The following is a 22458-nucleotide window of genomic DNA, read 5'->3' on the forward strand; positions in this document are numbered from 1 at the left end:
TTTTATTTTTTGGAGCTGGGGACTGAACCCAGGGCCTTGTGCTTGCTAGGCAAGCGCTCTACCACTGAGCTAAATCCCCAACCCCGGGAATTTTATTTTTGACTTTAAGAAAAAATGTTTTTTTAGAAACTGGCATCCCTTTTTCTCCCACTGTGACTGCTGTATTTTCCTTCCTAGTGATAATGCACTGGGGTTTCAACTTTATTGCATCACTGTGTTTTCTGTATTTACTAAAAACTTCGGTAATAGCTATGTGATATGAGTTTGAATAAAAACTGTCCTCTGTGGGCTCAAGTATTAAACATTTGATCCCTACTTGGTGGCACTGGCTAGGGAAATTATGACATGTTCAAGAAATTCAGGCTTGCTGGAGGAAGGTTATCACCAGAGGCAGGCATTGGGGGTCACTGGGGGGCGGACTTTGAGGGTCATTGGGGACGGGCCTTGAGGGTCCCTGAGAGTAAACTTTGAGGAGTGATAGTTCTGCTTCTTTTCCTGCCTATTCTCTCTGCTTCCTGGGTGCAATTGCAATGTGATCTCTCAGGGTCCTGCTTCTGTTGTTATGCCTCCTGTGCTATTATGGACAACTACACCTCTGGACCCTCAAGGCAAAATAAACTCTACCTTAAGTTGTCTTTGATCATAGTATTTTATTACGGCAGAGAAAAGTAAGAGATTTACTGACCTAATGGGCTGGAGTGATATGATAGCTTTGATTGCATTTCTATAATGAGTAATGGTGTTTGGCATCTTCTTAAAAGACTGTTGGCCTTTTGCTTGCCTTCTTTGTATCCTTATGTTGTTGAGCTATGTGGTGACTTACAGTAGACACTGATCCCTTAGCAAATAATGTAGTTATGTTTTCTCTCCTTCTCTAGTTTGTCTTTTAACTGTTTCTGATAATTTGCCATGAACTTGAGATCTGAATGTGAGCAATGCATTATAGTTTCTGATTATCATTGATTACTTATAAATTTATCCCTGTAGTTAAAATTTTGTCTCCTTTTGTGTTTCTCCTGTTGAACTATTTCTTTTTATTGTTGGGAAATATAAATAAAAATGTGCTTTTCTTATAAATCTATCTGATCAGATACTAGCTGGTGCTAACAGTTGTACAGTTGCTTTTAAAATATAAGATTTTTATATTGAGAAACTTTGTGCGTGTTTGTTTGTGTGTGTGTGTGTGTGTGTGTGTGTGTGTGTGTGTACCTATTCAGTGTCTTCCTCTACTATGTCCAACCTTATTTTTTGAGATACAATATTTCACTTAACCTGGAGTCTACTGATTCACTGGGCTAGCTGGCCAGGGAGCCCACAGGATTTCTTGTGTTTGCCTACCTTTAGGGCTGGGATAACAGGTGCACACCTCTACCTCCATACTCCTTTATGAACATAGATACTGGGAATAGGAACTCAAGTCCTCATGTTTAAATAACAAGCACCTTACCCACTGAGCCATCTCCTCAGCCCTAGAAGAAGAAGAAGAAGAAGAAGAAGGAGGAGGAGGAGGAGGAGGAGGAGGAGGAGGAGGAGGAGGAAGAGGAGGAGGAGGAGGAGGAGGAGGAAGAGAAGGAGGAAGAGGAGGAGGAGGAGGAGGAGGAGGAGGAAGAGGAGGAGGAGGAAGAGAAGGAGGAAGAGGAGGAGGAAGAGGGCATCAGATCCCTTGGAATTGGAATTACAGATGATTTTGAGCCAACATGTGAGTATTGGGAATCGAACCCAGGTCTTCAGCAACAGTAACAAGTGATCTCTAGTAATGAGCCATCTCTCCGGTCCCTGACAGTGTTCCCACAATTATTCTGCTTGCCTCTTAAATAAAAAAAAAATCAAGATTTCATTTTATTTCATTATTTCACTGGCTACTTGCAAGGCTTTACTCTCCACTGTCTCTGCTTTCCCTGCAGTTTTGTCTGGTTGATTGGTGTCTTCTGAGTGTGTTGCTTATGTCTCTTGGATGACTCTCATGCTTTCATGAGACTGTCCATGGAAGATGGACCGTGAGCCATTTTGGGGCAGATCTAGCTCATTAAGGTATTCTTTGGCTGCAAATATCCTTCTCTTCAAATATTATCTTTAATCTTCTCATATTAAAATATTTTAGCATTATCTAAGGCACAACTAATTCATGGAAATTTTCAGATTTTTTTCCTTTTCTTACATCTTGCCTACATTTATTTTACTTATTTGAAAGTCTGCTCGTTAACATATGACCAAGAATAAGCTCTTCTGTGAAAGGAGTTTCAGGCCTCTCTAGGATGGCATTTATTGCTTTCCCTCAAGTATTTAGGTAACTCTTGGCTATTTGCTTACCTTTTTATTAGGAAATGTCTTTTAATTTATCTGTGACTATTGGCTGTCCTTATTTTACAAGCCCTCTGATGACTGTAAGCGTGAGCCAGGACCGAGAGCATGAAGGTGGGCCAGGTTTTATCTCTGTATCCAGCAGTTTTGTGTGCCCTCTTGGGGATGTGCAGTTGCCTCATCTTGGGCAGAAATGCTCTGTGCTGTAGCGTCCTCATTCTTGCCTGTGTACCAGTTGTTTTTCTCACTGCCGTGGTTGGAAAAGGTTTGTTTTGCCTCACAGCACAAGGTTTGTCCTACTGCAGGAGCCTGAAGCAACTGGTCAAGCTTCTTTGCATCAGACTAGCTTCCTTCTCCTTATGCTCTCCAAGCCTTGCCTGATTTAGGGGGATTCTCAATCAACCTAATCAAAATAACCTATCCTAGGCATAACCAGGAACTAAGCCAATGTAGACAATTTCACACAAGTACACTCAGATGCTCATCTCCTAGGTGACCCTAGATCCTGTCAAGTTGAAAACTCACATTACTCTGTGATCATCCAGTTAGGTCTCCTGCTTCAGCACAAGAGAGTGATGGGGGAACTGTTCGCATTGCTGTTCCTTGCCCAGCTTCATAAGTGTCCTGTCCCCCCTCCTTTCCAGATTGTAATTAACAGTCACAATGGGTCACTGTCACCTGTTTACCCTTCTCCTAATGCACTTTTTTGGATGGTATTTTCATTCAGCTTATTTTTTTTAAACAAAGATCTGATTGCATTTACTTGGTTTAGTGCAAGCATAACTCAAAATTTCCAACCTATTTTTCCAATAGATAACACAGTGCATTATTAATCCTATTTTAAACCATTTTGTTAGTACAAGGAGTTTGGAGGCAGCGGATCAGTCAGTGTTGAATCTCCAAAGCAGAAACTTTTTTTCTAGAAAATTCAAGGAAGAAAGAACAGGAAACTGGGTGTTCAAAAAGCCACTGGGAAGCCCTCCTCCCTAGTTGGTTTATACTGATAATTGTGATTCAATGAGTAAAGTGCAAATGGACAGACAAAAGGAAAAGAAAAGGGTTCTTAATACTTAAACAAGCATAAAATGATTACAATTGACTTAAATAATGACTTAAACTAAAAGATACCAGGAAGAAATACTAATCTTTAAAAAGCAAATCAGAGGGGGAAATGGTTAAGGGAGAGTGGGTTTCTGTAACTGATGAAAACAAATAGGAAAGTGTGCACAAACATTGTGGCTCATTCGTTTAATAGTTCATTTTATGCTTCATTTAGGATATCAGGATATCAGAATGGACAACAAAAAAAGAGCGAATCAGGAGACTGAGCAGGAACAAGGACTTAACTTGATGATGAATTGAAAAATAAATTGTATGTGACAAATATTTGAAAAAATACATTGAGGTCAGTATATGTGAGCTGGTTATGACTCTAGAATTTGACAGTTGTGGTGGGTCTGGGACGGTACCACTGTTTTATTTTAGAAGATAACTCTAGCAACATAAAGATTACATTAATTCAATTTAGAAAAGCTATGGAGAAGTAGTATAAAATGTTCCATTTTTAAATCCCCAGATAAGACATCGATTAGTCACCATCAGCACTAGGACAAGAAGAACTTTAGGGTGGATTGGTCTGGCAGAGTTCTTGTGACAGACACTGAGCCTAGAATGCATGGAAGAATTATTATTAATAGTGCATTGTCCACATGAAGTGCCATAAAAAGGATTTATGTTCTGGTAACCTGCTTCTCCAGATGCCCTAGATGAAATGATGTGGGGGCAGTTGATAGCTTCAGGGATGTATGGTGACACTAGGCAGATGTTTCGAGAAACTTGTCTGTCCTGCATGACTCACTAAAGAAAGAACAAACTCCATCAAGCCAGAGAAACTTGGACTGTAATTTCCTAAACTGCTTTCCCTGGGATCTTAGAGGTATGAAACATGGGACTGTGTAACCCTCAGAGGGGACAGATGCTCCTTCTTTGGGAACTCACCTTCCTGACTAATTTAATTGCAAAGGAAAGGACGACTTGAAAGGCAGTGCTACTGAGGATTAGGTCCTAGGCACAGAGCCTCACTTCCGTTAATATTGTGATGACAGGATAGATCTGGAAGCAGGGCTTGCATTTTCAGATCTATACATCATCACAGAGACTGCAAGAGGCAAATGGTACAGCAAACCAGACTCTAGGCTAACTCCATGTTATATTTAATGGAGTGAACAAGAATGCCAGTACAGGAAATAGATGGCTCAGTGGTTGGGAGTGCTGGTTGTTCTTCCAGAAGACTGGGGTTTGATTTCTGTACCCACATGGCAGTGCACAATCATGCATAACTCCAGTCCCAAGGGATTCCCTGCCCTCCTCTGGTCTCTGTGGATGCTGCACACACATGATGCACAGATTTCCATTCAAGTGAAACATCCATAGGCATAAAATAAACATTTTTTTTAATGTTAAAAGAATTCTAGAGCATGACTGGATGGACTAAGGTCACATTTAGCTTCAAACTTAATAAAACTGAACACTAGTCAGAAACCAACAATTAGTAGTAGTGGTAGTAATAGTAGTAGTAGTAGTTGTCGTCATCGTCATAGTAGTAGTAGTAGTAGTAGTAGTAGTAGTAGTAGTAGTAGTAAAGTAGTAAGTAGCAGCTAGTGACATCTATAGCATTCACCCAATGCTGGTCATCTTCTAAATCATCTCATGTGTTAACTCTGGGTCACAAGGGAAAGTACATATATAACATAAGATGATGACATCTCAGTTCACGTGGGAGAAAAGCCCAAGATATCATTTAAAGACGTCTTAAGTTTTTATTTTCATGGCGTTCTGTTGAATGACGAGAAGTTGACAGCATTCTTTGTATTGCTATAGAAACCAACAGAGTAATAGCTGTGACACCCATAAGGGAAAGAGGAACTGTTTCCTGAAACCTGACACCAGCAACATGTCAGGCATTGTTGTGGGATTTATTTTAATCCTCGAAATAATCCTAACAGGTAAGTGCTGATCACCAGTGCAAGATGAAGAAATGGACTTGGAACACGTGAGTTATTTGCCTGAGCCAGGGTTTCTCAGCTCTGAAGTATTTCTCAACTCTTTTCCTATTTCTTAAATGAACATTCCTCTGACAAAAAAAATATGCTGGTAACTAGGCCAACTGGAAAAAAAGGTTAGAAAACCTTGTGTGATTATTTCACAGGCTTTCCCCCCTACCTCTTGCTCAGTAGCAAATAGTTTAGGAGTCTAAAATAACAATCATTTTAATCTGCCCACAGATTAGATCAGGCATACTGAACTGGATGGCTTTGTGTGTCAACTTGACACAAGTTGGAGTTATCATAGAGAAAGGAACCTGCCTTGAGGAAATGCCTCCATGAGATCCAGCTGTAAGGCATTTTCTCAATTAGTGATCAAGGGTGGAGGGCCTAGCCCATTGTGGGTGGTGCTGTCCCTGGGCTGGTAGTCCTAGGTGCTATGAGGAGCTGATCAAGCCAGGGGAAGCAAGCCAGTAAGAAACATCACTCGTGCCCTCTACATCAGTTCCTGCTTCCTGACCTGCTTGAGTTCCAGTCCTGACTTTCTTTGGTGATGAGCAGCAATGTGGAAGTGTAAGCTGAATAAATCCTTTCCTCCCCAACTTGATGTTTGTTCATGATGTTTGTGCATGAGTAGAAACCCTGACTAAGACACATACATAATCAGATTGCTTGTCTGTTCTTCAGTACCTGGAATTTCATCCCAAAAAGTTAAGTGGATACAGATGATGCTATCAAATGGGCCTGAGACTATCTGTAATCTTCTTTCTAGCTCTTGGAACCTGGGCTGGGAGAACAAACAGGGTCAACTCAGCTGAGTCTGTTGACCAAAGGGTTTTAGAACGACCTCACTGTAGAGCTTTGGGTCTTCCCAAACCTGGGGACTGGGTTCCAAGAGGGAGCTGAGACAAGACCATCTTAAAGACAACTGTTCCAAGAAAGCCAAATGGACCTTTTCCATTTGACTTAGGGAAGTCATGTGACGTCACTTCTGCTATATTTTATGGGCTAACATCATATCTCCAAGGTCACACCAGATACAAAAGAAGGCAATGAGTTTTCATTTCTGGATGAAGAATATCCAAGCACATTCAGAGGAACAGATGGATTGGGAGTCAGATTCCTTCTGACTCCTTAATGAGCATTGAAAGGGTAAATCTACTATTTTAGAACAGGGAGGTGAAAGGTTGGTTATCTGAACTCAGCACCAGCCTGTGTCTGTGCTTCAAGTCTAGGATTTCTCTTAATATTTTGATAAGGATGGTTATAGGTTTGGTGACATCAGCAATGGACTTCTTTCTGCCTGTGTCTGGAACTGCAATGTCTAGATATTCCTTAAATACTGGTTTACATGCTGAAGACTTTGTTGTGAAGTCATTGGTAAATTTTGTGTAGAGTTTTGCTGCCAATTACAGCAGTGCAGTGTAAATGTGAAATTAAATCAATGGCATGAAATGTGCATGATGACTAAAACTCCAGTCTGTGTTGAGTGGGCTCACTGTGGACGTTACTGAGCCTGAAGTAACAGGGAACAGCTGTCAATGAAAACTCTATGCTCTGCAAAAATGAGCCTACATAAATATTTTATTTAGCTGAGATAGTAACAGATTCATAGAATGATTTTTTTAAACTGTTGCACTCAAATACAATCTGTAAATTCTTAACCGTAAATTTATATCTAGTGAAGTGGAGTTATTTAGACAAAGTAAAAAAACTTTTTCAGGACCTTTCTACTAGAACAGCATGTGTCTCAAATCTAGCCATCTAGTACAGGAGCCTTCTACTTTGTTGAAAGTGAACATTTTCTCAGTTAAGATAAATTTAACTTATATGTAATTCTTACAGCAATATTTTATTTTTATTAATTTAAAAACACGATCCTTAAGAAACCAAAGTAGTGAATGACAAGGCATAATTATAAGTTTCTAGGAATTTGAAACATGCAGGATAGACTGTCATTATGATAACCTGCCAGCCATACTCTCCTTGACAATGATGCGTATTTCTATTGTCCATCTCTGCTGGAAGAAGCAGCTTAATTCTTAGGAAGAGATGAATTATGGGGCAGGAGAACCTGGCCCTGAGAGCTGTTAGTCAACAGTCATGGACGCTTGCAAATAATCCTCTCATATTTTCAAGTTGGTCCAGATTGGGAAAGTGACTGTCACCCTGCTCCAGAAAGAATGGTTGGAGGACTTCTTGCTCAGTGAATCTGTCACCAGTCCTGTTCCACAGACACCAGGAGTCTCAGGGAGACTGAAATGGAAGAGGCAAAGCCTTGTTGCCAGGCACAGAGATTGGGTTACTTCAGGATCACAGCACCTTCTTCCTAAAGATGGCTGTGTAGACATGGTTAGCTTCACAGCAGCCCCTGGAGTCACAACAAAGACGGCTGAACCTACTAATGGAAACGGGTGTCCTTGATCTTCGAGATGTCATACAGAGCGACATTTTTCCATTTCATTCATACACTGTTTTAAAAATAAGTGTTCTGTTTTGGACGATTCACATATTTATGCTTGAAATGATTTAAGTTGTTTAAAACTACTGAAAGTCTAGTTTGAGGGCTAAAGGCAACTATTTCCTTTTATCTTCTTCCTCTTCTTCTTGTAAGATTAACCAAATAACTCAACATTTTCTTCAGATGCTCTTTCACTTAAATGGATGAATTGATATGAATGAGATTGATGAAAAATGGTAAACATTAATAATTGGACATTTTCAGAGTTCTGGCTGTGTACAGGGACTGTGCATATGTGTCTTCTACACTCTCTTGCTTAGTAGTTACCATAAATCCCTAAAGTAAACAACACCCTCATCATCCTGCCTTACAGGTGAGTACCCGAAGCTTATAGTTGAAGTAAATTACTTTATATCACAAATTAATAAGTGGTACAACCAGACTAGACACTAGTTCTCTGTCCCTCCCAAGCCCAGCTCGGTAACCTTCTGGTTTATGAAACACTGTAACTGAATTCAGTATGGTGCTGATGCAGCAAGATCAGAAATTGCTTGGTTCCAGCGATTGACAAACACAGTTACCTCAAGAAAATTCTTAACCAGAGAAAACTCCAACTCAAGGCCCCCTGAACAGATGCCGGGAGGCTGGTGACATTATTTTGACAAATGAGGAATGGACCTTGTCACCCTTAGGTAAGGAAGTATGCTTTCTGAACAAAGTTGCCCAATTTTTCAGTCCTGTAAATCTCAAACTTTTGTATCCCAAGATTGAAATAAAATCCCAACTAGGCATTAAGGACACAGATGGGGATTAGGGCCGACAAATCACAACCAAGTCAAGTATTCTGCTAATTCAGCACAGGCTTATATGTCCAGTGTGTAGACTCTACCATTTGTAATAAAAAAGTTATCTAAACTGTTTCCTGACCAAAGCATAATTCTTACCAAATATTAATTTCTTGAGATGTTAGTTTTAGTCACTGCTTTGCTGAGCTTTGGGCACCTTATTAAGCTTTCTGTATGCAGACAGAATGTGAACACCAACGGAAGCCCCTGAGTAGAAGACTGTCATTATGACCTTTTTCTAATGAATAAGACTTAAGCTTACGGAAGTTAAATATTTTCCTAAAGTCAGGTGGTAGGTAGGACACCCAGACAAGTACAACTCTAAAACCGAGGACTGTGGTAAAATAGTTCCCATGACTGATAGGCAACGAGGATGAGAAGAAAAAAAGGGGAGAAAGCCAAGTCCAGAAAGGAGGCAGGGTGCAGTCTTTATTCTGTTCTCATAGAGACCATTCTTTCAAGAGCTGATTTCCTGTTGATAGAAAATTAGACATCAATTATCTCTCCTGGTCTGTGGATGTCTTTCTAGTTGCTTTTTCTCTCCCTGCAGTTTAGTTGGACATGGTCCTCGCCCACCTCCTATCCAGCCCAGCCATTCACATACCCCGCTGTGTTCCCAGGTAGCCTGCCATCCAAAGCTCCATTCCTGTGTGGATCTTGGCCTGACTACTCTCTCAGCTAACCTGAACTAGCTCTTAAAACTGCTAGGGATCCCTCAACCACACCCCCCCAGCCATGTGGTGTTCTCCGTACCTTAGTGCTAGAGTGTTCAAGGAGTATGCAGACAGTCAACCTCACAGTTCTGGTCAAGCGCACCCAATTCCCCTGAGTCCACATCTCTTCTACTTTCCTCATCTCCCTCAATTGCCTCATTCCTGCGACCTTTCACCTACATCTAAGCTGAACTCCGTTGTTTCATCTTATCTCTCCCCACAATACTCCTTTCAGGACTCACTTTTCACAGGAAGAAGTAACTCTTCCATTGGGAAAGTTCATGGAATGCCTCCAAAATCTCAGCTCAGTTTTGAGGGATATTCTACCCAAGCCCAGGGATGTGCCAGGGCAGAACTCGATGTTTATTAGATGTCCTAAGGAACAAGCAGAGTGAAGGAATAGAGAAGAGATTAGCAGAGAAGGAGGGGTCCAAGAAAATGTGGAGTTTGAAAAGCTCATGGGAAGAGCTCATTCAAAGAACAAAGGTCACAGTGTTAGTGCCGCTTGAGGGTCAACATAATAACTGAAACCCGACTATTAGATTTCACATAAGCTTCAACACGTATGTTTACCCAAGAAGATTCAGTAAAGGTGTCCCGTAAAGGGAGATGACTGTGTGTTAAAGGAAAAGTGCCAGAAGACACTATGGAAATTGAATATATAGAACACAGTGATTAGCAGAGAGTTCATGGGTCTTTATCTTAGCACTTGCCTTGTAAAAGCTTGCTTTTATGGCTTTGCCTCTGATGTGTGCGCTTTACCGAAGTCCACAAGCAGATCTACAGCATTTTTCAAGATACTTGATGGTAGTAGGCAGCAGAGAAAGTGTGGAGGCTAAAGGTGAATGCAGGACTAGGAAGACAGAAGTTTCATTTTTTTTTAAAGATGGAAATGATTTGCATATTGCATACTGACTAATGTTATAGCAAACTTGAAGTCAGAGTTCTTGCTTTGGTTTGTTTGTTTGTTTACCGTATGTGTGTTTGTGTGCCTGGCTATATATCTGTACACTGTATGAAAATACAAACCTGTGGAGGTCATAAGTTGGCATCAAATCCTGTGGAATTGAAGTTATAGAAGTTGTGACCCAACATACCATACGGGTTCTGGAAATTGAATCCAGGTCTTCTGCAAGAGCAGTAAGTGCTTTTTACTGCTGCGTCATCTCTCCAGCCCCCAGGGCTCTTGCTTTCATGGAGCAAAAGCCCAGCAAAAGCAATAGACACTAAACAATAATAATTATATAGACTGTATTAGAGAGACACAATGGTAAGACACAGTGCCACGAAGTATTAGGCATTCTGGGAATATGACACAGGAGCGCTCTGTGGGTTCGGGGAGAGATAAAGGGAGTTAGTTAGGTTAAAAGAATGGTGTGAAAGAGTACTCAGAATAGAAAAAATATGCAAATATCCCAAAGGGAGGCAGTGAGAGCATAGTACCCAAATAAGGACTTGTAGTGTGGCTTAAACCAGGGAAGAGGTGTGGGGAGTGATTCGGGTAAACTGAAATGGCTGCAGACAAGGAGTCAGAGAAGATAACATCTTTGCAAATGAGGAAGAAAGGGCTAATTGCCACAGGAGCTTCCTGGAGAAGTCAGAAGGAAATGGAACTCTTTAGGCAGCTTCCCTGGGGTGCTCTGGAACTGATGTCACTGTGTCAAAAAATGGAAACAACCTCCTTCCCTTGTTTGTGCTCATTGGTTTAGGCTCCAGCCTTCCTGGAACTTCCTTCCCAAGCCTCTGCCTTCAGCTCTTCACTAAGGCTCTTCTTCCTGGTCAGGAGGTTAACCTTTGTTTGAGATGTCTGGTTTAGAGAGTGGTAGCACTGCTGGGAAAGGTCATCTTAGGCTCCTAGCAGAACTCACCTTTTCACCTTTTGTCATCTAGTCCTTCTCAAGTGGTCTTAGCAGTTTTCAAATCTCTTCCTTCCCTTTGACTCAGACTCACAGCCTTATTTTAATCTTCTCTTCCTTGTTTGGGCCCCTGATTGAGCGTCTCAACCCTCTTCCTGCCTCCCAGCCACAGAGGATACATCTCACAAGTGCCTTTAATATTCAGATATATAGGTATGAATCTTCTCTGGAAGAGAAACCCTTGGCACATTCCCCACTCTCTGGAGGGCAGAGTCTAGACTCCTGTGTTTGACTTCCATGCCTCTTGGCATCTAAAACCTTTCAATAATTTCCTCTTGCTTTGCTATATCAGACATATTTCCAGGCTGCTGGCAATCCTGCTCACAGACAGTTAGGCTGTAATCCCCTTTCACTATCTCCAGGCTGCCATTCTAACTTATTTCTGTAACAGGCCGTCAGGCTTTAGCACAACTGATGCCGGGATGGAAGCACCATCCAGGCCTTGGAACTCAGCACAGAGGCAGGTCCACCGCCAAGACCAACACAATCCCTAATCCCTCACAGTCCATAGTTGCTTTTCAGCTCTGCTCTTGGCTAACTGAGGTGTGTCAACCCAGGATGTAGGTTTTGTGCTTAAAAGCTCATCCTGAGAAATATTTGGGTCAGCAATGGGGTCCTCATCACCCTGTGGAGTTGCCATTTGGCTGATGAAGACTTTCTATTGGCTTAGACCATGTCTGAGTGGTCATCTCTGAACAATTCCCAGCACCTTTAGAAAGTCTTAGCCCTTCCCTCTTCTGGCTGGTTATTACCCTTCTCCTTAGGCCATGTGGCTGTGTACAAGTGTCATTCATAGTACTTAACAACACTGTCACAACTATGGATCTGCTCCCTGTGGCTCCCATTTGATTCCCTGAATCTAACATAGAACCTGGTTGGTAGTCATCAGGAAAGAAGAACGGGGTTACTTTCTCTGGCACTTCAGTAAGGGTAGAGGTTCAAGCTCACAACGAAACCAGATTGAGATTTCAGATTAGAAGGCAGACTACTGAGGAATCAAACCTCACAGCTGAACTGTAATGCGATCACATCGGAAAACATCTAAGACCCCTTTTCTCTCACCTACTATAATTTGATGCATTTAATTTATTATTAAAAATCTTCTCTGTGTTCTCTGAAAGAGACACGAGGTAGCTTGTAAAGATAACACAGTTTCAGAGGATAATTGTGGTGGTGACTGGAAGTTGTAATTACTCTCTTTTTATCACCCAACATCTGATTATTTTTTTCCAGGCAGGCATAGACCAAGTGAATAAATTAATCAGCTTATTAGAGTTCCCATTGTCCCACCTAATCATGGTTGGTCATATGATAGAGCTCCTCATGAGATAAGAGGAAATGCCAGGTGCTTGGTGGCATTTGTGAGCTCCCTTTCCATTAACCTATGGGAATGGAACAGCCATGCTGGGAACAGTAGATGAAGTGAATGGAGGTGAGCAACGTAAGACTACGCTTAAGCACCTGCGTGTGGAGCAACCCTTGCTCAACCCAGATCTTCCTCCCCGACAGAATAGCAAATACAGAAGCTGCCTAGAAACAGGAAATGAAAGGAAAACAAAAACAAAAGCATAAAGCAAAGTCAGGAATATATCAATAGGAATACACACGCACATGCACATACACACGCCCACCATGAAGTGCTGTATACGTATAGACAGGTCAGGTCATTGTTTCTAGAATGTCTGAAAGACAGTAAGGAAGGGGGAAAGAGATTACTTGCTTGTCTATAAAAGATGGTCAAACTTTGAGGAAGAAAATTAATTATAAAAGCAAGACAAGACCAAGCTTTCTCTCTGAGATGTCTTAGGAAAGGGGAGACAGTGGTTCCAAAGGAAGAATGTCTTTACATGGACAAACATTTGCGTTGGTTATGGTAACTGATGGTCTCCTCCAAAGTACAATGAGGCAAAAATGATTAGATTATTTAGAGCAATGAACGGGCCAAACACCTTCCAGTCAGTCTTCCATAGCTAGACTTCCTGTACTCTTCTTAGGTAAACCACATTAAAAAGTCGATGAGAACCACAAGCTTCCCAGAGAAATTGCATGTATCCCCACCCCCTGACACACACATCTCCAAATTTAGCCTGCCATTTCAAGGTGTTACAAGCTTTTAAGGGTGGAAGACTCCAACTTAAGAATGAAGCTTTTATACAAATCCTTGACATTTAGCTGCAGTGGGAACTTCTGCCGTAACATGCCCATGTTATTAAAGTGTTATCATATACAGTAGGTAGGCAACTGGCCTGGGATATCTAGGCCTGAAGACTTTCCTGGTGTGTGGTATTTAGTGCTATAATTAAGGCAGCCCTAGGTAAACTGGGGTAGCTACACACATAGACATGTGAAATAATATGGCTTATTACTGTGCTGTGTGTGTGTTTCAAGTGCTCATGTCTCCTTCTATGAAGATTTAGGGGTACACAAAGCAGCATGTGTGAATCCACAGATATCCAAAATCCTGGACTCTCAGTGATTAGACTGGGATCTTGTTTCTTCAATTTTACTTGTTTATTTTTAGCATTTTATTGATTGTGAATTTCACATCACACACCCCAATCCTACTCAGCTCCTGTCCCTTCATATTTTTCCTTGCAATCTCTCAAACAAAACAAAACAAATAATCAAATAAGCAAATCTCCCCATGGACTCTGCAGTGTGTCATTGTGTGTCACAGTGTGTCACACAGTATACATTTTTGTTCAACAGCTTTACTTACGTTGTCATTGCAATGAGTCATGGATCTGGTTCGAGGCCTCTGGCTTCTGGATCCTCATCCGGAGTCTTCTCAGATATCCTGTTGTTTCACTGTGTCATGGAGATCCCGTAGCTTTGAATCTGAGAGACCTGCCTCTTCATGTACTCCTGCAGTGCATAGATGGGATAGATTTTTTGGGTGGACCAACTCAAAGTTCTGGGTCTAGGTGAAAGCTGAATTGGCCATCCTACTAGCATTTCTGGGCACAACTGTCCTACCTGCCACAGGTGGTGAGGGGTGGGGGTGGGGATCTCCCCTGTACCCACACCACTGCATGGGAGATGAGATAGGTGGGGTCGACTCACCTGTCAGAGTGTGTGTGATACCTCTCCTATGCTCAAGCCACCACAGGGCAGACAAGGCACAGGGCCAGCTCTCCCACAGGTGAGGGGCCAGCTCAGCACAACGCTCAGATTTCAACATGGCCTCAGATGGTACATGGTATAAGGCCTCAGGACCAGGAACATCTGAAAGGCCTTTGGTGGTAATATGGATCTAAGACATCAACACAGACTGTGGCTGCAATAGAACATGGCCTGGTAGCAGTATGGACTCAGATGTCACCATGGCCTCAGATGGCAACACAGGCCACTCCAATTAGCTAGTGTGTCCCCCAGCAGCAGCATGGCCCTCAGACATCCACATGGTCTTATAAGGCAGCTTAGACCACAGGCATCAGCATGGCCTTTGATGGATCAGTTGATCCACTGACAACAACACAGACCACGGCTGTAGCAGGATCACAGACCCAGACATGGCCCATGGTGGAAGCCTGGCTTGGGACATTACCCTGGCCTTAGATAGTTGCATAGGCTTCTCAGATCCTTGTGCTCCTCAGTGCTGTCGAATGTCCAATTCCACCTCTCCAAGGCGCACCACTGGCTTCCCTTTCTCTCCCATCTCTCTGCTGTGTACTCCATCTTTCCTATCTCTCCATTTGCTCATTGTAGCGGTGCCTGCCTCGGGACTGGGGGCTGGCGCTTAGGTGTCTTTCTTCCCGGTGCCCTGAGCTGCAGGGCCCTCATTAAATGAATGTTAAATGGTCACCAACACATGAGCGTGTTCTTCAGGTAGATTCAGTACTTTCTCCATTTCTGTGACCAGTAAGAAACATAAGAGAAGGAAGGCAGTGTTTGTGCTGGTGGACTGAGAGGATTGGGTTCACCAGGATAGAGAAGGCACGGCTGAGGGAGGCTACTGTATCCAGTCGGGAAATATAGAAGGACTGGTTCTCCTCCTTTCCCTACTTTGATTCAGTCCAGGCCTCTGTATGACATGTAAATCCTGTCTTTCCTCTTCAGACAAATGTCTCTGTAAACACCCTCAGACTAGGAATGCTACTTGATTCTAAATTCAGCCAAGGGCTACAGAGATGAATTTTCAAGTAATGGCACATGCTGACAAGTCCAATGATCCGCAGGCTTCACATGGTGGAGGGAGAGAAACAAAACCAACAAGTTGTCTTCTGACATCAATATGCTGAACACACACACACACACACACACACACACACACACACACACACACTCCAAATAAAAAGTAAAAAAACACTTTTAAAATTCAGCCTAGTTGCCAATGAAGTTTTACCATTACAACAATCTGTGGTGGTTGATATTGTTCCCATGACTGTTTCTTGTATCCCAAGAAATACTGAGAGCCTGATACCTTGGTACAACTTCTGATTCTAAAGAAGCAAATTAGAGACTTGATACCTGAAAATAAGTATTTATAGATCATTTCTGTGTAGAGGAAATAAAAACAATTACAATTTTAGCTGCAGAACTGGAAAGTTTGGGTTTTAGAAACATAGAGTTCCTTTTTCTTGGTAATATTTACGTATTTCCCAGTTTTTAAAATTAACTCTCTGCTACACTCTGGTACAAAACCCATGTTACCTACATATGAAAAAGAAACCATCGATTTGCTAACCTGCTCAGTAGCTGAATAAACACCAAAGGGACTGAAGAGATTGGTCCAGAGGCATATCTTACTCTTTTCTGCAATCAACTCCCCGGTCAGAAGACTTTCCCCATGATAAGTAGTATTCTCATATAATTTGGGAAATATTTTAGCACTAATCTTCTAAATTCAAGTTACTTGGACAGCACCCAGGTTAAAACCTTTGCCTACGTCTATAAGAACTGGAAAAATCTCATTGTTATGATTTAGTTCTTGAGGGTCGAACGTGTTAATTAATGGTTTGGAGCTCTTGGAGACCGAGGGAAATAGAAGAGGAAGAGTTTAGTGGGAGATTTTGGGAGCCTGGGAACACATCCTTAAAAGAAGTTGCTGGGTCTTGGCTCTTCTTTGACTTGGTCACTCATAAAAAGAGAAGATTTGTCCTTCCACCCATGTGTGCTGAAATATTGCCTCCTTGCCGTGAGCCAAAGGTAACTTCGCTGTCATGGCCAAGACTGTAACCCAACACAGTATGTTTCCTCTGTGAGGCGATCATGTGTTTATTTTATGCCTTTGATATCTGTGATGAGTCTATACTTTAATGGCTCTCTCCTGGCAGTCAGACAAAGCAGTAAATCATCCTTTCACCTGGGGTCCACTAATTCCTCACGTCCCTGAAAATTAACAGCATACTAACAAAGCCGGTCTGCGGTTTGTAAGGAACAGCCAGTAAACCGACTAGAATCGTCTGCCTATTTCTTTGTCTTCAGGTTGAGGTGTATTGGCTCTCCACAGACGTTATCAACACTCCTGCTGAAGAGCTTTGTCGTCCCACATCCTGCCTCCCCTTGCATGCTTCCTGCGTAAGGATGCCTCCTTTAGGAATAACCAAGATTTAATTTTTATGTAAAAGTAAGTAAGCATATCCATCTTGTGTGTGTCAATTTGCTTTTATTTTTATAAATACCAAAATTATATATACACATATATATAGTTTTAAAATAAATATATGGTTTATTATCAGTAAAAAAAGGAATAACTAAGAAAAATAAGAATGTATCACTTAGAGTGATATGGATTGCAGAGTCAACGATTCTGACATTTTAACTATCCAAAGAAGAAGAAGAAGAAGAAGAAGAAGAAGAAGAAGAAGAAGAAGAAGAAGAAGAAGAAAAGAAGGAGGAGGAGAAGGAGGAGGAGAAGGAGGAGGAGGACGATGACGATGAAGAAGAAGAAAAGAAGAAGAAGAAGAAGAAGAAGAAGAAGAAGAAGAAGAAGAAGAAGAAGAAGAAGAAGAAGAAGAAGAAGAAGAAGAAGAAGAAGAGGAAGAAGAAGAGGAAGAAGAAGAGGAAGAAGAGGAAGAAGGAGAAGAAGGAGGAGAAGGAGAGGGAGAGGGAGAGGGAGAGGAAGAGGAGGAGGAGGAGGAGGTGGAGGAGGAGGAGGAGGAGGAGGAGGAGGAGGAGGAGGAGGAGGAGGAGGAGGAGGAGGAGGAGGAGGAGAAAAATAAGGATGGCGCCAGTTGAGCAGGAATAGCACCGCATGCTAGCTATAAAGACTTGGAGGGTTTGGGGATAGTGTGTCAGTTCTTTCTTCTGATAGCAGCCATTTCTCTGAATTTCTACTCCATGCTCTACTTTTGGATTTGTAAGTAGCTTTCCTTTTGGTCGTTTCTTTCATGTTATCTTACCAAGTGGCATTTTGGTATCCATAAACTATTTCCAATTTCTTCCTAGTTTAAACCCTACACTTGCTGACTGCAGTAATACAACGACTGGTCTTGACCCAAATATGAACCAACCTAATGAACTCACCCCAAGTTTTCCCTGTGTGCCCCCATTTTACAAGAGTATGTTCTGGAATAGGATAAGAAAAGCTATGTTGTAAATATTTCTGGTTAAATTAAAAATCAGGAAATACCAGAGATTTCATGTTCTGAACTCTCATGAGATTCTCTGCCCAATTTAGCAATTTCAGCATGAGCCTGGGATTTGCCTGTGAACATTTTGGTGTGAATTCCAAGTGGACGAACTTGATGAGCTTGGGGATTTCATCCATCACTTAGCTTGTCTCTGATTAGGGGTTGTATGTCACCATTTATCACCAAGATACAAGATCTCTTGAAGTTGGCTCCTTGGGCTCCTCTGTGAAGCTAACAATATAAAGTGAACAAACAGGCAGATCAAATAGTTCTAAGTGTACAGTGATACAGATTTGTCTAAAAATTATTTACATTTTATCTTTTCTGATGGTTTTAGAATAGCTTGTGTGTAGCACTCTTAATCGGATGTAACATTCTGGAATGTCTTGCTCTCTGTCAATGACAATCTTTGGTGTATGAAAAATCTGAAGCCACATCTGGGTCCCTTAAGTTTATTGATCCAAAAACAACTGTCACCAGTCCTACTGTTGTTTGAAAAAATTAAGTAGGCAATTACATTAAATAGAGCATAGCTAATGGTCCTAAAAGAACACTAAGTTCTTTCTCCTGATACTTTGATTTAGGACAAAATGTATTTCTAATTTTTTTTTCAAAATATTTTTTATTGACTCCTTCTTTGGTTATTCCAGAGGCCTGATGGAATACACATTAATCTCTGATAAATATTGTATTGTACTAAAACACAAGGGAAGATAATCATTAGGTTGCATAATATTTAACATAAATATAAGTTTACTTAGCTATAGGACTGAATTATTAACTTTCTAGGATTATGTCATCCCTATTTTTTGATATTTAAAAAAACTGTGAAATGTTGATATTTATAAATATAAAATTAGAGAACTGATTTAAGTTGGCAAAATAAAACCTTGTCCATGTCAAATTGTCTTTGAAAATTACTAAATTCATAAAATTTATTCACACTTCCAGGAAGTAATTCATGTGCTTTTAGCTCTTATTGTACTCATGTATGACATTGGTTATGATACCAAAAAGCTGAATTTACCTGACAAAGGAGGAGCCTCAGGACACGGATCGGTTTCGTTCTTTGCCTCATTCATCTAAATCAGTAGTTGCACATCATAGGTACACAATAAATGTGACTGGTGGATAAATACATGATGTCTACCAATGGCTTTGCTCTCATCCATGTGTTCAGTGATTTGTGTAGGCATCCTTAAGGACCTGTTATGAAATATCTTCATTAGGTACCCTCGATACTGCACAACTGTTGCATGTAATACAGTCGAGCAACACAAGAGAATCCAACTAGAATGTGTTTTATAATCAATATGCAAATTTATTAAAGATCTAGGCAATACGGAATGGAACGTGTGCATCAATCTATAATATATCTATCAATAAAATGGAGGTGATAAACCGACCCGCTTTTACAAGGAGAGTGTTCAAGAATCCATTGGCCGCTGATTTTAAGAAGGGTGTAGGAATAAATCAGGATCCGAGGAGCTCTGTTTGTGGTACAGCCAGGGTCACACAGAGTCAAGATACCTGGTCTCTCCCCAAGCCTTTTTCTCCATCCATTTCTCAACCTCTTGACTCCTTGTCTGCTTACCGCCTGCTCAATCCTTCATATATGACACTCATAATGACTTTTCTGCCTCTGATCTTTCGGATTTTCTTCCCCAAGTGTAATTGATACCTGCTGGATGCTAGTTGATTTTACAGCTTCTGTGAAGGCCTAGAGTAAATAACCAGTTTGGAATTCTCTCTTCTGATTATTTGATTGACAAGAGATGTGAGACTGACTCGCCTGAGACGCTCAGCTATCTTTAAGGTTGGATCTTGGAGTTTTCCAGCTCTTGTACTCTGTACCCATGTTCAACGTCAAATGCAACAGACAGCCCACTGAGCTAAGATCTGTGGCCTCTGGAGCCTGGTCAGCATTATGATCACCTCAGTGTGGATGATCTACCACTGCCGAGCATTGAATGGGTAGCAGCCAGCTTGCTTACATGTGGATTCTATTGGACGTTATATTTACAATTCCTTTTTTTTACTTAAAATGTGGAAACTAAAGAACTGTACCATGGACACTACACCAGGCTTGATTGCTACACTGCAGGATTTTGGGGAACCTCTGACCTTCAGTCAGTCTTGGTTGGCTCAGTGGTAGTTTTAAGAGAGCAAGAATCACAAAGCTCTCATCTGGCTTCTAGACTCTAGAATGATCTGCATAGGAGCCAAACTAAAACTTGTTTAGTTTACCTAGCACTAATTTAGTTAATTTTTGAAATTTCAGACATAAGTAAGTAAAAGAAAATTCCAACTAAGTTCTTGTTTATATACACTTTCACATAAATACATATATTTGCACACACTGGCTCATAAAAGGGAAAGGGGAAAACACTGGTTCTGTTTCATGTGAGTTTCTTCCTGAGTATTTTTAGGCTGGCTTCCACCAGTGGGAGTTGATGGTGGTGGGTGGGGAGTAGATACACAAATATATCTTTTTAATATAAGTTATGAAAAGTGACTTATAAAAATTGCTTGCATAATTATTTGCAAGTAAACAATTAGCTTTATTCTTATTTGCAATGAAGTAGGGACAGCCACAAGTCATTTTCATTTTTATGGAAGTCTTTTGAATTACTTTCTTCTAAAATCTACTTCCAAGCAGCATTTAAATATGATTTTGTTTAATTTAAGCCAATTTGTACTCCGTGCATATTTACTGAGATGGGACAGAAATCCCAGCCTTCCATTGTTTTGCTTCTGGTTTTGGATGGAATCTTAGCAGTTTAATGAACTTCAATATTTATATTTAGTTAAAGCTTTGCTATCATTTCTAACCAGATGAGACAGCCATGGGAAGATGAATTGATAATTTATTCCTCTTGCACTAGGGAAGCGGTCCTTGTATTTACCATATGCTGAGCATAGCATTTCCCTGCCCAGCTTCCTAGTATTTGTGTGCATTTTTATGGTGCAGTGTGACTTTCAAATTAAAAATGATTTGTTGCATGAATATTGACTAGGAATTGCATCTTGAGAGAAGACAGCAGAGAAGAGAAGTAATGAGATTTTTCCCTCCCCTTAGCCCTGGGCTATTCAATAATGTTGCTTCTTTTAAGCTAAGAGGAAGAAAGGGAGTCTCAAACTGAATGGCAGATGTTAAGTCAGGAAATGGGAAACTCCGCCTTTCCTGGAGCTTCAAGACATCTCAGTGACCTCTGTGGCCTCGTTGAAAGGCTTTCTCTGAATTGAATGACAACTCTGAGACTGTGGGTGAGATTGCAAATCAGAGAATGTGCTGTGAATGGGAAGCTGTGACCCTTGCCCTCGGTGGTAGTTCAGACCTGGGTTAGAAGGAGGTGTGGGGTTGCACTTCCAGATTGCTACCCTGGGGGCTGGGGATGGGCTGCAGTGATGGGTGGTCTCAAAGGGTCTAAGTTCCTCCACCATGGGATGAGGACAGATAAGAAACCTAGCATCTTCTTATCCCTGGTTCCTGGTCTATAGCTCTAGTTTTACTCCCTTCCCTGCATTCAAAATGGCACCCAAGAGTATCATGTAAGTCAGATGTCTCTTAGACTTAGAGTGGTCATATAGGTGCAGATAACCATAGAATACATACCCAAGAAACCCTCCCAATGATAATGACCCAGAACACACAGAGTATGTCAGAAGGCAGACTATGGTCACATACAGAAAGCACAATACTGAGAAGTCCTTTAAATTAGGGTTGTTTAACCTTGACTTTTAAATATTGCAGAGATCAATGAAATGACTAATTTTTTAGTATGAAGTTTAACAAATCGTGTGTGTGTGTGTGTGTGTTTGTATGTGTGTTTCTATGTGTATGTGTTCATATTTGTGTGCATGCTTATGTGTTTATATGTGTGCATATGTGTGTGCATGTATATGTGTGTGCATGTGTGTTAAATGTTGCCAATTAATACATCTAAGCAAGTCTCCTTTTGCGTCTCTTTCTTCTATCTCCTGCCTCCCTCTCTTTCTCTCTCCATTTTCCACTTTGCACTACCTTTTCTTCTCAGGCCATTTCATGCCCATGCTACCACCCATGTGCTCTCTGCTCTTCCACAGCTTTCTTTGCACTTCCTGTGTGTAACCTGCTGCCAAGGAGTTGAAAATGATATTTATCACATCGGGACAGGTTCTCATTGCCGGTGAGCATCAGCCATCTAGCAATCAGGCACAAGGCAGGTACACAGTTTCTACAGGAACAAGAAAGCACAGGGATACAGGAACTGCTAAAGGGACATGTTATTCCCGGGGCCAGCATGACTCTCAAACAGGAAGAAGACACAGAAGCGCAGAGGAAATGCCAAGAAAGAGTGAGGGAAAATGAGACAGATTTAATATACAGGATATGCTTTGGGTGTTAGGACAGGGTTGAGTATTTCATTGGAAGTGGTTTTCTAGAACAATCCCACTGACAAGGCCTTCAGCAAAGCTGAGGAGAGGAGGGACTTCTTAAAGCATGACCAAACATTTTGCTTTGCTTCCTTTCTGTTCGTTTCAGACAGTAGATACTTTCTCCTCCCACCCTCAAAGAACAGAATGCACTACAGAAAATCACCTTGGCCACCAACTACGGCAT

At 41.3% G+C, this 22458-nt stretch overlaps 1 long non-coding RNA gene across 1 annotated transcript in view; it reads right to left on the reverse strand.

Annotated features, from left to right (window-relative positions):
* Nucleotides 1–17860: 17860 nt before the first annotated feature.
* The window catches only part of LOC108352564 (uncharacterized), a 28393-nt gene continuing 23795 nt past the window's right edge, over nucleotides 17861–22458 (reverse strand). Inside the window, exons 2-3 of the long non-coding RNA XR_005502165.2 lie at nucleotides 18883–19061; nucleotides 17861–18086 (exon numbers count right to left, since the gene is read on the reverse strand). This is a non-coding gene — a long non-coding RNA (uncharacterized LOC108352564). The remainder of the gene's footprint in view (nucleotides 18087–18882; nucleotides 19062–22458) is intronic.

This window comes from Rattus norvegicus, chromosome 3 (genome assembly GCF_036323735.1).
Source record: "Rattus norvegicus strain BN/NHsdMcwi chromosome 3, GRCr8, whole genome shotgun sequence".
NCBI classification, from domain to species: Eukaryota; Metazoa; Chordata; class Mammalia; order Rodentia; family Muridae; genus Rattus; species Rattus norvegicus.